The sequence below is a fragment of the Dasypus novemcinctus genome, chromosome 9 (genome assembly GCF_030445035.2).
Source record: "Dasypus novemcinctus isolate mDasNov1 chromosome 9, mDasNov1.1.hap2, whole genome shotgun sequence".
Classification (NCBI taxonomy): Eukaryota; Metazoa; Chordata; class Mammalia; order Cingulata; family Dasypodidae; genus Dasypus; species Dasypus novemcinctus.
Window position 1 is genome coordinate 68,953,456 of NC_080681.1, and position 12,275 is coordinate 68,965,730.

Genomic DNA, 12,275 nt, shown 5'->3' on the forward strand with positions numbered 1-12,275 from the left:
TAAAATGTCTGACACTAAGGGCAACTGCTGAGCAGAGGTTTTCATACAATTATGTAAACGAATTAGTTCTACACAGTCACAATCTTTATTGAGTATCTTATTCAACTCTGGTGAAACCTGGTCACCATAATGCTTTTATATAGGAGTCAATGATTCACTCTTTTTTCCCCCCGCCTCACTGTCCAAATCCTAAAGTATGGTTTTCACTTAAACTAAAAACTGCTCATGGCCGACATTTTCTCTGAAGTCATGATTTAGCACTTCTCTTTCATATTCACACCTCTTTTGGAACCCAACAGATGGATTCAATTTTATACAGACAACTCCCCACAGGCCAATCAGAAGGGCTGCTAGCTATACACCATCTTTTGTAGCTTCTTATATTTATAATGCACTTTATCCAGCACCTGTGAAGAAAAGGTCGTCATACAAGACAAAGGAAAAAAACCCATACTAGGTACTGCAATATGTCGGTCACTCCCAAACCAAAAGACTGTTTTTGGATGTGTTGGAATAGACAAAACTAGGATCTGCTCTGCTTATTTTCTTTACTTACTAACCCACAACTGACAACCGCCACCAGCCCTATCTATCCTTGAGTATAAGAGACCATGAAATATGGGTATTGAATGTAAGTTACTTACCCGACCACTCCCAAAAAGAGTTTATCATTTCTCTGGCTTCTGGCTTTAGTCAATTTTAACTATCAAGTAGGCCAAGTGGCAGATAATGACATTTATCATCAATTATATCTCTGTAAAAGTCTCAAAATGTATGGTGAGTTCATAATTTACATGACCTGATATGATGACTATGTGCTATCAAAAAAATTTTAACTAGAGGTATGTAAAACATCAATGCTGATAGGCAAACTCATAAAAATGCCAAGCACATCAAGAGGAGAGAAATTACTAGTTAAGTTTTTTGAGGATAAGATTTCTTTCCTGAAGGAAAAAAATCATCCACTGGAAAAAAAGGACTCTTAAAATTAGAAGCAGGTGTCACCACCACAAAGTGATAAATTTCAAAGAATAAACTGGCCCTGAAAAGTATTCTTAGGCTTCCCATACTATTTTTAATCCTTACATGTGTATTCTGACATTAGAACATGAATGTGTTTAGATAAGCCCCTAAAGAGTGTTAAAATATGAAAGATATTGCATAGCCATTTTGATAAATCCTCTCCAATCACGTTCACGAGATGGCTAAGAGGCAGATGGCAAATTCTGACTGGCATAACGTCATAAGTAAACATGATAGCCTAGAATTTATTAATCTTGGAAGCTAATCACAGTTGAGTGATTTCTGGGTTGGGCTAGCTAGCATGGCAGTATAATCGGGTACTACAGAGGACACTTCCTATTAGAAATGGATGGGCTGCCGTTCTTTGATTTTGTAATGACTTGAGAGTATTTCCAACTATGCGAATGAAAACTTTACCTCTCATTACATATAAAGCAAGATAGTCCTAGAGATTGAAACATTTCTTAAAAATGAAGAACAGTAAGATGTTTGAACCACATTAAAATGAAGAAATGCTGGGAATGATATCTGAATGAATACTGGCCACTCATAGCTCTCGGTAACGTCAATTCTCCACAATGGGCTGAAGGCACTGCACCGCCAGCACAGAGTTCCTCACTCCAAATGGACCAGAGAAGTAAGAACAAAAGCAAACTGGTATTTAAAGATCCAAAACGTTCAGACAGTTTTTAAGAAATGGAGGTCAGCAGTACTTTACTCTGAAGAGGCAAGCCAATTAATTCTGTTTAAATGGTCTCAGACATTTTATCTACATTTAATTTTTCATCATCTTTAAGAGAAACTTTGAAAGAAAGTGACTTTTATTGCTGAAGTTTTCTCTCATTTGAGAGACATATTTTCTCTGTGATCTGGCTGCTGGAGAGAACTTCTCCATTTTAGTACTCAGTGTGTTGTTCAGGAATCTGTCAGGAAACAGTCCCTGATTTACTACGTTGATGTGAGTATTTCTCGTAATCTTCTAGGATGTAATTCACCCATCATCTCGAAATGGGTGCCATATCTTTGATTAATTGATGAGTTTATGATGTATTTGAAATCCTTGGATGGATAGAGTTGGATAAATAGGCATTATTGTAATTGGCTGCCAAGCAGGAGAGCAACTGGGACCAGCACAGCTCCATCAGACACGGGTGCAGCATGGGCAGAGAAGCCCTTGACCCCTGGGATCTGCATGGGCCCAAGGACTTCTTTTTTCCCTCTCTCCCCCATTCTCCATGTAAAAGCCTCTTATTCTGGAGCATTACAAACTACTTTATTAAAAACACTGATGGACAAAACGAAATTTATTCCTCTAGAAACTGGTAGGTTATTCTTGATTATTTAACATTTAATTGGAATATCAGCGTGTATGAAAAAAGTTTAAAAAAAAATATGAGAGGGAAGAAAGTCTGAAAATAGTATTATTAATGATCTCTATCATCTTCTTACAAATTAAATGAATATATATATGTACATACACATAAGATACATATATATATATCGATATACACATAAGTATGTATATAGCTCAGAACATTGTATGGCTCATAGCAAGCAGTCAATAAACAACAGCTATTTCTACTGCTTATAAAAAACTCACGTATTTAAAACTTCAGTATCATACCAGTGACCAAACATAAGCAAATTTATCTTTTATTGTTAAATGAATTGTGTTGTTACTTGAGTCTATTAAATATCTACACTGTAGGAACTACTCTATGGAACATAACAGAAGGAATAAGAATATTATTTAAAGAAATATATATACTTTTCTTTATGTCAGAGGCAAAAACTACCTTCTGTTTGAATTCTATAAATATTTAATGATATTTATTAGCTACAGGAAAAACAATACAAGAAATCATGCTTTCTGGTTATTTTGTCCTTTGGTGAATTTAATCTCAATTCAGAATCGTGTTCTTGTCTAAGTCAAATATTTGCTGAAATTTTGCCCAATTTTATTACCCACGAATTAGAAAACCATTTCAGGCAGGGGAGATTTGGGTGCAGAATGACATATCCTTTGTAGGAGGCACTGTCTCCCACAATGTCTTCCTGAGGACTTCCCAGCATGTTGACTCTACTTGGAGGTTCTTATGCTTTTTCGTTCCACAGACCCCCTTTGCCAGTCAGGTGAAAACCACAGGTCCCTTACTAAGTCCACCCTATACTGTGCATTATTTTAAAAATATATCACACCTGCACCAACACATCCCCACAAGAATAATGGTTTTTTTGAATTTCAATTCAAACTCACAGACCCTTTGTTAAGAATCCCTGTTCTACTTGCTTCTTAGAGATGAGGAAAGACAAGATTCTGATATTATGGAGGGAAGGAAACAGGGATAATTATGCTTTCAAACAGTTACAGAGGTCTAAGCCAATGAATAAACTCCTAATCTGTATGATGCTGACTCTGCATCTTGCATTACAGCTGTTGGGTACTTGTTTGACTCTTCCTTCCTACAAGGAATTGTAAGTTCTTTCCATATAATACACACATAAATATGTTTTCGATTTAATTTTATATCGTAAACTCATATAAGCATTTCAGAGTTTTTAAAATCTTTACCTAAAATAGATATATAATATTTATATAGTCTCCTCGTTTATTAAGTATATCTTATATATGTTAAAAATACTCTAAGTACCCCATGAACAGTACCTTGCACAGAGCTAGTGCTTAATGTATGGTAATTCCTACTTTTATTATTGTCTCACCTAATCTTTGCAAAGCTATGAGTTAGGAATGCAGTCCCCAATGTATACAGATGAGGAAATGAAAATTCAGGGTACTTTGCTAAACATCACAAGCGTATTCCTGGCAGAATACTAGAATTGTCAACTTTTGATCCCTAGTTTGTATTTTCCTTCTTTAATACATTGGACTTCTCTCTTTTTTTCCCCTCCATGGCAAGTCTATGAAAACTCTTGTAGTTGGAATGGAATTTGCTTCAAAGTTCCTCATTACAATATGTTTTTTTTTTTAAGGATTTATTTATTTCTCTCCCCTTCTCCCCCCCCCCCCCCCCCCCGCCATTGTCTGTGTCTATTTGCTGCGTGTTCTTGGTCTGCTTCTGTTGTTGTCAGCAGCAGGGGAATCTGTGTCTCTTTTTGTTGCTTCATCTTGCTGCGTCAGCTCTCCGTGTGTGCGGTGCCATTCCTGGGCAGGCTCTCCTTACGGGGCGCACTCTTTGGGGACACCCCTGCGTGGTAAGGCATTCCTTGCGCACATTAGCACCGTGCGTGGGCCAGCTCCACATGGGTCAAGAAGACCTGGGGTTTGTACTGTGGACCTCCCGTGTGGTATACGGACGCCCTAACCACTGGGCCAAGTCTGCTTCCCTACAATATGTTTTAAATGCTGCTGACACGGTGGGCTGATACGGCTCGCAAAGCCATTGGGGCAGTGCTGAAGATGGCAACAGAAGCAGGGTAGGGAAGACGATTCCACATAGAGACCTCAGGTCTAAGCTACTTCCCTTCTTGAATATTGACACAGCTTAATTTGCAAACATGAAATTTAAAATTGGGGATTTGGGTAATTTCTTTATTCCAACAAGACCAGCTGAAGCACAGCATCTGTTTTCTTGGATGAATCTGTATTCACAAGATTGTGCATCTGGTTCTTTGGTGCAAGTGGAGCTACACTCTTTCATTCAATAAATGTATATAGTTCTTGGTTTCTTGAGCACTTCGCCCTACTCAGAGGACAAGATAAGACATGTGTGGTCTCCATCTTATTTTTTATTTATTCATTCAAAAATATTGATTGAATGCTCATCATGTGCCAGGTACTACAGTAGGCTTTGGGAAGACATTAATCATTTTTGACCATGCTTTATCATATATATGTATTTCTTTTCTTCTAATAAGTAAGCTTTTATACTCTAGCTTTATGGGGCTGTTTTAGGCCCTTTCCTGGTGATGGATAAAAAAAAGCCTTTATAAATACAGTAAGGGCTTTTTTGAAGAGTGGTTAGAGGGTTCATTTTATAATACAACTTCCCTGTCATAACTCCTTATTTGTATTAAATTTCTCTGATAAAGAAGAGTCACTAAAGTATGAGCCCCTTGTTACCATATTGGTATTCCCCTGGGCATGAGTCTCTAATGAGCAGGTGCCAGTACTAAAGAGATAATGGAAAAGAATGTTGTCACAGAGTGATGCTTTCCTACTGCTCCATGAATGCAGAAGAAAAGCCAGGACATTGATCCTATGGCAATGTTCTGTAACAGTGACTATTCCTATTACAGCAGGCAACTGTGGGAGATTTAATCATTTTCCTTAATATACGCCAGTGCAGCACAGGGTCCAATCAATGTATTATTGGTACCAGTCTCCTGCGTTTTTACTGGCATCAGTAAATACGTCACCTGAGTCTCAGCTGTAAGTACAATTTAGTGAACTTCCCCTACTCTTGTAATTGATATATGATTGTTGGCAGTCAAATTAGTGCCAGCAGAGTTGTCAATCCAAGAAAACCTACTCTGCGATATTTAAATTACAATGAGCCAACATAAGTGCAAAATTCAACTGTGCTCCTAAGAGTCATAATACTGAACTCCAGTTTTAAACACCCTGAGCTGCTGGTTGGCCAAATGTTTACCTCAACATTCATCTGTGAATGCTTTTAAACCATAAAAAAATTGTTTCTTTACTTAATAACTATGATAGGGACAGGCAGCAGGCTATTACAGTGGAATTGAACGCAGGACCTGTACATGGGAAGCAGGCACTTAACCACTGGAGTTATATATGCTCCCCTACAGTGCTTAATTTTGACCTTCAAAAATCGGAACTACTTAGTCTTTGGGAAAAAATTTATCTCTGAGAAATTTTAAGAAAATAAACAGCTAAATTTACTTCTTATTAAATTTCACCTTAAAACTTTTCAATGAACTAACTGGAACTTCCACTATTTTGACTAATGTAATTGTGTCTGCTAATAAAGTTTTAAGTCACGATATAAATGAAGGCATACTAGAATTCTGAACACTTTTCTTCAGGAGAGAATTTAAGTAGCCTTTTATGCCTGGTTTCTAACACAGTACTAAATTTTACTTGAATGTACTATATTTTCATATTTTTTCCACAATAAAAAATTAACTTTACCTTACCTGACCAATCTGTATGTGCTCAGTGCAGGTGTGGTGACAAATGCCAGAAGGGGTGCAATCCAGTGATGCATGAAGCCTGCCAGGCCCTGGGCATAAATCCCCAATTTTGAAGACACAGAGAACTGAAAAGGACTCAGAGGACAGCCACAGAGCTACCTTGCAACTTAAGAAGGAAGATGTATGAAGAAAATTCAAATTTATGTATACTAATGATTGAAGGCTAAGGGACTTCAATTCTCACTTTCAACTAGTGGCCATTTCCCATTTGGGATGCCCCTCCCTCTGTTCCCTCCAGTAGAATCCAGTTTCATTGCCATCTTTTGAGGAAAGTGTTCTAATTTTTCCAGTCAAATTTAACATCTTTTTTTCTCTTCACTTCTATAGCACTTAATCCTGTCTGCTTCCAACAACAGTCAACTGAGTAAGGTCTGCCCACCTCAATAATAAAATGATGATTAAAGAACATTACCTTTTACAAATGTAATTACCTCAGTTGATGGTCAAAAATTTTGTGACATACATAGATGGGGCAGAAGATTAGTTCCCATCTTACAGATAATGATCGATAATTAAGGAAATGAAGAGGTTTGCCCTTTAATGATGGGACTTGGAGTAAGCTTTGTGTATAATCTAGTATACTGTATACAGTTAGCACTTAATAAGATTCAATGGCTTGGTTTGACTTGAATTGTAATGATAAGATGACCAGACATTCTTCCTCATGTAGCAGGCACTTAAACTGGAAAAAGGTGGGTTTGGGTGGGATATGAGACAGCTTTCTTTCTTGTAGTAAGGTATCTAAACACTGTGGGTCCCCAAGAGTACAATCTTCTCTGATCTATTTGAAAACAGGTTAGATTTCTATTGATCTAGAAGAGTTTTTAAAGACGTCCTTACTGAAAAGTAGGGAGGAAGAGTGGGGAGCAAAACATTTAATATTAAGGTGACTTTCAGACTAGGATTTAGTGGCCAGAGCCCACCAAAATGAACAAAGATAGCCTCAAGCTGCACTTTCCAAACCCTAGTGTGTAAGAATGACCAGAAGATCTTGTGTAAAATTCAGTCTGGGTGGGCCCTGAGATCTAGCATGTACAATAAACTTCCATTTTCTGGTCCTGGGACTATACTTTGAGTGGCAAAGATTTAAACTGTCTTATACTTGCTTAACAGAAAATTTTACCTGGAAATCTGAAAATTTTCAGATAGATAAACCAGAGAGGTTATCTAAACTACATAATAAGTTCTACAAAGGATTCACTACAAGGATTCTTGATATAAATGCTGTAGTAAAAGATTTTCTTTTTTAAGAAAGTTTGATTCACTTAAAGGAACACCCTTTACGGTGAGGGATACTTGTAATAAAGTTTGATTCACTACTACTTGTAAACAGGGCCCTTAGCTCAGCCTTAGCATTCTTTTTTGATTAATACTTGTTCATAATTGGATTTGACTGAATAACAGCCTGCTGATTGAACATATAGTAAATATCAATTTGAAAGCACTATTGGTAGCAAATTTTGCTTTCAGGTTTATCATGAACACCTAAAATTCTCTGCTTTATTGCCTGATTCATTCATTCATTCAGTCAGTCAATATTTATTGGGTATCTATTATATGCCAGACACTGTTACAGGTGCTGGTGAGACCGCAGTGCAAAAAACGACAAACTAAGTCCCAGTGCTCACGGAGTTTATATTCTAGAGGAAGAAAACAGACAGTAAATAGTAGATAGCGGCATGAAGAAAGTAAAGCAGGATTATGGATTATAGGTGATGAAGAGTTGGCAGTTATTTTAGATTGGGTGGTGACTGATGACCACTCTGATGAGGCACACTTTGAACAAAGACTTGAACGCTTAGAATTATTTAATTTTATAGGCAAAAATGATAGACAATACTTTTCACTTTGTTAATACTGAATACTATTTGCTATCCATGTGTCCTTCCTATGTGTATTTAATATCCCATATTCCTACCCTGGCTTAGGTTGTAGATAGAATATGGCAAGAGATTGGGATAGAAAAGCTGAGGGATTGCTCAGGTCTTTCTGAATTTTTTTAAAATTTTTATTTTTTATTTTTCAATTTAAATATAAGTCTGGGATATAAGACCTTAAAATGCAATTATAAATGTATATGGCAAAACAGTCAGTATAGAAGATAAAATTTAACCTCTGAAATCAGATTTGGGTTGAAATTCGGATTCCAGATCCATTAACTTACTATCTGTGTAGCCTTGGGCAAGTCACACATCCTTTCTGAGTCTCAATTTTCACCTCTAGAAAGGCAGGATCATTTTAAAACATTGCATGTTTTAAATGAGGATAATAAAAAATTCCTGGTTCAGTAAACAACTGTAACTATAATTTTTACCATATATATGAAAGCACCATGCAGTGTGTGACTGAATGAGGGTGCTTGCCTGTCAGTTTCCTTCTTATTTATTTGCATTATCAGTTTCTCTGCAATTCTTCATTTGTACAGATAAACAAGAGTTGATGGTATGTGCATTTTTGCTTGATAGAATTTCATAGGACTCATTTCATCAGCGCACGATTAGCTTCAAAGCTTCAAATCTAACCCAGTTTTGAGATAACTGGAAAATGAAACTAAGTGGAGGGAACAAATGGAGCATTGTAAGAGAATCAAAAGTCAGTTTGAGGTTGTCTGATTTTTTTTTAAACTAACATCATCTTTAATCAACTATGCCCTTCTTCCCAGATAATAAGAGCTGTGCACTAAAAGTACTGAGATAAACTAATGGGGAACAGGATACTACAAAAGACATTTGAAAGAGCCCATGTAATTTACTGCATGTCTGGTTTGTTTTACTTTCCAAAGTCTTCCTGTTGCTCAAGGAAATTTGTCTCTTCTGGCAACCTTCAGCCCTCTTTTGGCTGGGGAGCCCTGAAAAAGCAGTTGAGGGCAGGTAAACAGATGCAAGGCTCTGTGAGTGAGGAATAAGTACAGACCTTGCTTCCTGTGTCACATATGAGGTATAAACAAAGTATCTTTTAGAACTTGAGAAAATTATCCCAAATGTAGGCAACCAAGAGGCTGCCCATGCCTTCAGATATACATAACTCCAAAAATATTTCTGAAGGTAATTTACATGAGTGAACCACTAAAAGCCTCCTACTCAATTAACTGTACCCCTGGGGAAAAGCTAGGCAGGCTTGGATAAGTGTGGGAACAACATAAAGGTGTTCTCTGTGCCAAAAAGGGGATTGGGCTTGATGGAAAATCCCCAAAAAGGACCATCTGGCAGCATAAATTATCCATTTAAAATGGCTGGTGTGAGTTAATGACACCACAGTCACCATGAACACGTGCTGCATCCTTCAGTGGGGTTTTAAGGTCCCCTTGGGCCCACTGCATTTATGATTTTCTGGGCTGAATATGGCCAAATGTAAATTTATCCTCTGCCCTCCCCCACCCCCAGACACATATACCATGAAACTGCATTTTTCTGTAATAAAATAAGGATACAGCATGGACAATGAGCTGAGGCATATCATTGTGGGAGCTTCCTTGAAGAAGACTATACACTATATATTTTTATCTATATCTATCTACATAAATAGATACATTTATTAGTTATTTAATGATGGCCAAGGATATAGGTATTCAGATGTTAAAATTTACAATCATTAGAATCATAACATGTGGATAGGAATAAGATCTTTCTCTGAATAAAAGAGTTGTAGGCCAAAGTACTTAATTTAAACCTACCCCTACCTCCCCCAAACACACTCAAAAGTCTACTTAAGGGTCCAGAGAACAGTCTAGTGTTGGAGAAGCTTCATTTATATTAACATAATAAAGCATCTTTGATATGCAGAAAAATCCATCGGTATGAAACTCTAGCACAAATGTACCAAATCTATAGTTTTTTTTTTAAGGTACTGGGGATTGAACGTGGGACCTTGTATGTGGGAAGCTGGCACTCAACCACTGAGCCACACTGGTTCCCCCTAAATCTACAGATTTTGATTTTGATTTCACTGAAGCAGGTAAACTGGCCAAGACTCTAATTAGCCTTTAAAGAAGCGTTCAAAGAAGTTTTACATCTTTTAATTTTTTAACAGCACATAAACTTTTCGTTGGCACTACACTGAGGTCGTGCTGATGATGCAGTTAATGGCAACGTGTAGTCAGCATTTTCATTTTCATTTGGGCTCAGGTTAATTTCTTAACCATTTTCAGCTAACTGGCATGAATGTAAGTGTTGAGTGAAGCTGATGGGTAGCCTTGGTGGAACCACCACACCTTGGGTGCTATGTTCAGAGCAATTAGAAAAAGAAGGTGCTAGAGGCTAATGTTGCCATTTCTGCACTTCCCATACAGAGATCTGTTTATGTGTCTGCATCCCACCCTTGACTGTGAACTCCTTGAAATCAGGGACCGTCACCTTTCTACCTACCTTTGAATTCCAAGAACCTAGCATAGAGCCTCATGTAGAGTAATGTCAACACAAACTGTTGGATGAATGAATGGGTAAGATGAGTGACAGGCTTAGGCAGAAGCAAGGCAAAGTGAAATTTTTGCATTTTTGTGAAGGCTGTAAGATAAAGGTCCCAGTCAATAGTGCCTGAGATTTTATTGTTATTGTTTGGTTACCATACAGTAAAAAACAATTGTTTTTATGGTGGGGATGCATATGTCTATGAATTTTTTTTCCTTTACTTTTTTTTTTTCTCTCTCCCCTCCCCTTCCTCGCCCCACTGGTTGTCTGCTCTCAGTGTCTACTCGCTGTGTGTTCTTCTGTGACCGCTTCTATCCTTATCAGCGGCACCGGGAATCTGTGTTTCTTTTTGTTGAGTCTTCTTGTTGTGTCAGCTCTCCGTGTGTGTGGCACCATTCCTGGGCAGGCTGCACGTTCTTTCGCACTGGGCAGCTCTCCTTATGGGGCGCACCCCTTGCACGTGGGGCTCCCCTACACAGGAGACACCCCTGCATGGCAGGGCACTCCTTGCACGCATCAGCACTGCGCATGGGCCAGCTCCACATGGGTCAAGGAGGCCCGGGGTTTGAACCGCGGACCTCCCATGTGGTAGGCAGATGCCCTATCCATTGGGTCAAGTCCTCTTCCCATGTCTGTGAATTTTAACCCCTAGTATACATTTGGGTAGCAATGACCACAAACAGGATACAGAACCATTCCATTAGCTGAAAAAACTTGTGCTACTCCTTTATGGTCACACTCTCTGAGGGTTGCCTTTGATATGTTAGGGAGGAAGGGAAGGAGCTAAGCTTTGAAGATGAAGGGGTTAGTTCAGAGATTTTCATGGTGCTTGTCCATTCTTGGAGGGGATTACTCTAAGGAGTGGGTGTGTTAGGAAAGTCATTTTTTTTTTCTCCTATTTGTTCTGTGTCTTAGTTTGCCACAGAGGGCTGCTGATACAAAATACCAGAAATGGGTTGGCATTTATAATGGGGATTTTATTTAGGGTAAAAGCTTACAGTTTTGAGGCCATGAAATGTCCAAATTAAGGCTCCATCAGAAGTGCTTTCTCACTAAAGTCAGCTACGGTAAATCCCGGCTTCCTGGTATATGGCAGGGCTGGTCTTCTCTTGAGATGCTCTGTGGGCTCAGACTCTTAGGGGCTTCATGCTTAAGCTTTAGTTGCTAGCGATCCTCGAGTCCTCTCTTACATAGCAGGGTCAAAAACGGTGGCTTCCTTTCTCTCTGTGTCTTTCTCCCTCTGTGTCTCTGCTTATACCAGACTCAGTAAAAGGGCAGAGACCCAAGCTGGCTCACACCTTACTGACTTAGTTCAATCAAAAGGCCCCTCACCCACAGGAATGGATTAGTTCAAAAACATAATCTTTCACTTTTGGGGATTCACAAAAGAATGTGAAACTGTCACACCCAGTGTTAAGTAGTGTTTTCAAATGGGTTATGTATGCTACCTCATGTAATCCTGAAGAATATTGAAATAGCTAATATTATCATCAGATTATAAAAATGGGAACACTTAGGCTCAGAGAGGCTAGGTAAATTGTGTATAATCACAAAGCCAGTAGGAGTTGGAGCCAGGATTCCACTCTGTCCATCTGATTCCAAAGCCTGCACTCTAGCCTCTGTACCCATTTGATTTTGCGTATTGGGGCAGGAACTGGAGAAGATTCA

The 12,275-nt window shown here is 38.4% G+C and overlaps 1 protein-coding gene across 10 annotated transcripts in view; it reads right to left on the reverse strand.

The window, feature by feature from the left end:
• NFIA (nuclear factor I A) overlaps nucleotides 1–12,275 on the reverse strand; it is a 530,380-nt gene that overhangs the window by 91,313 nt on the left and 426,792 nt on the right. The window lies entirely within an intron of this gene.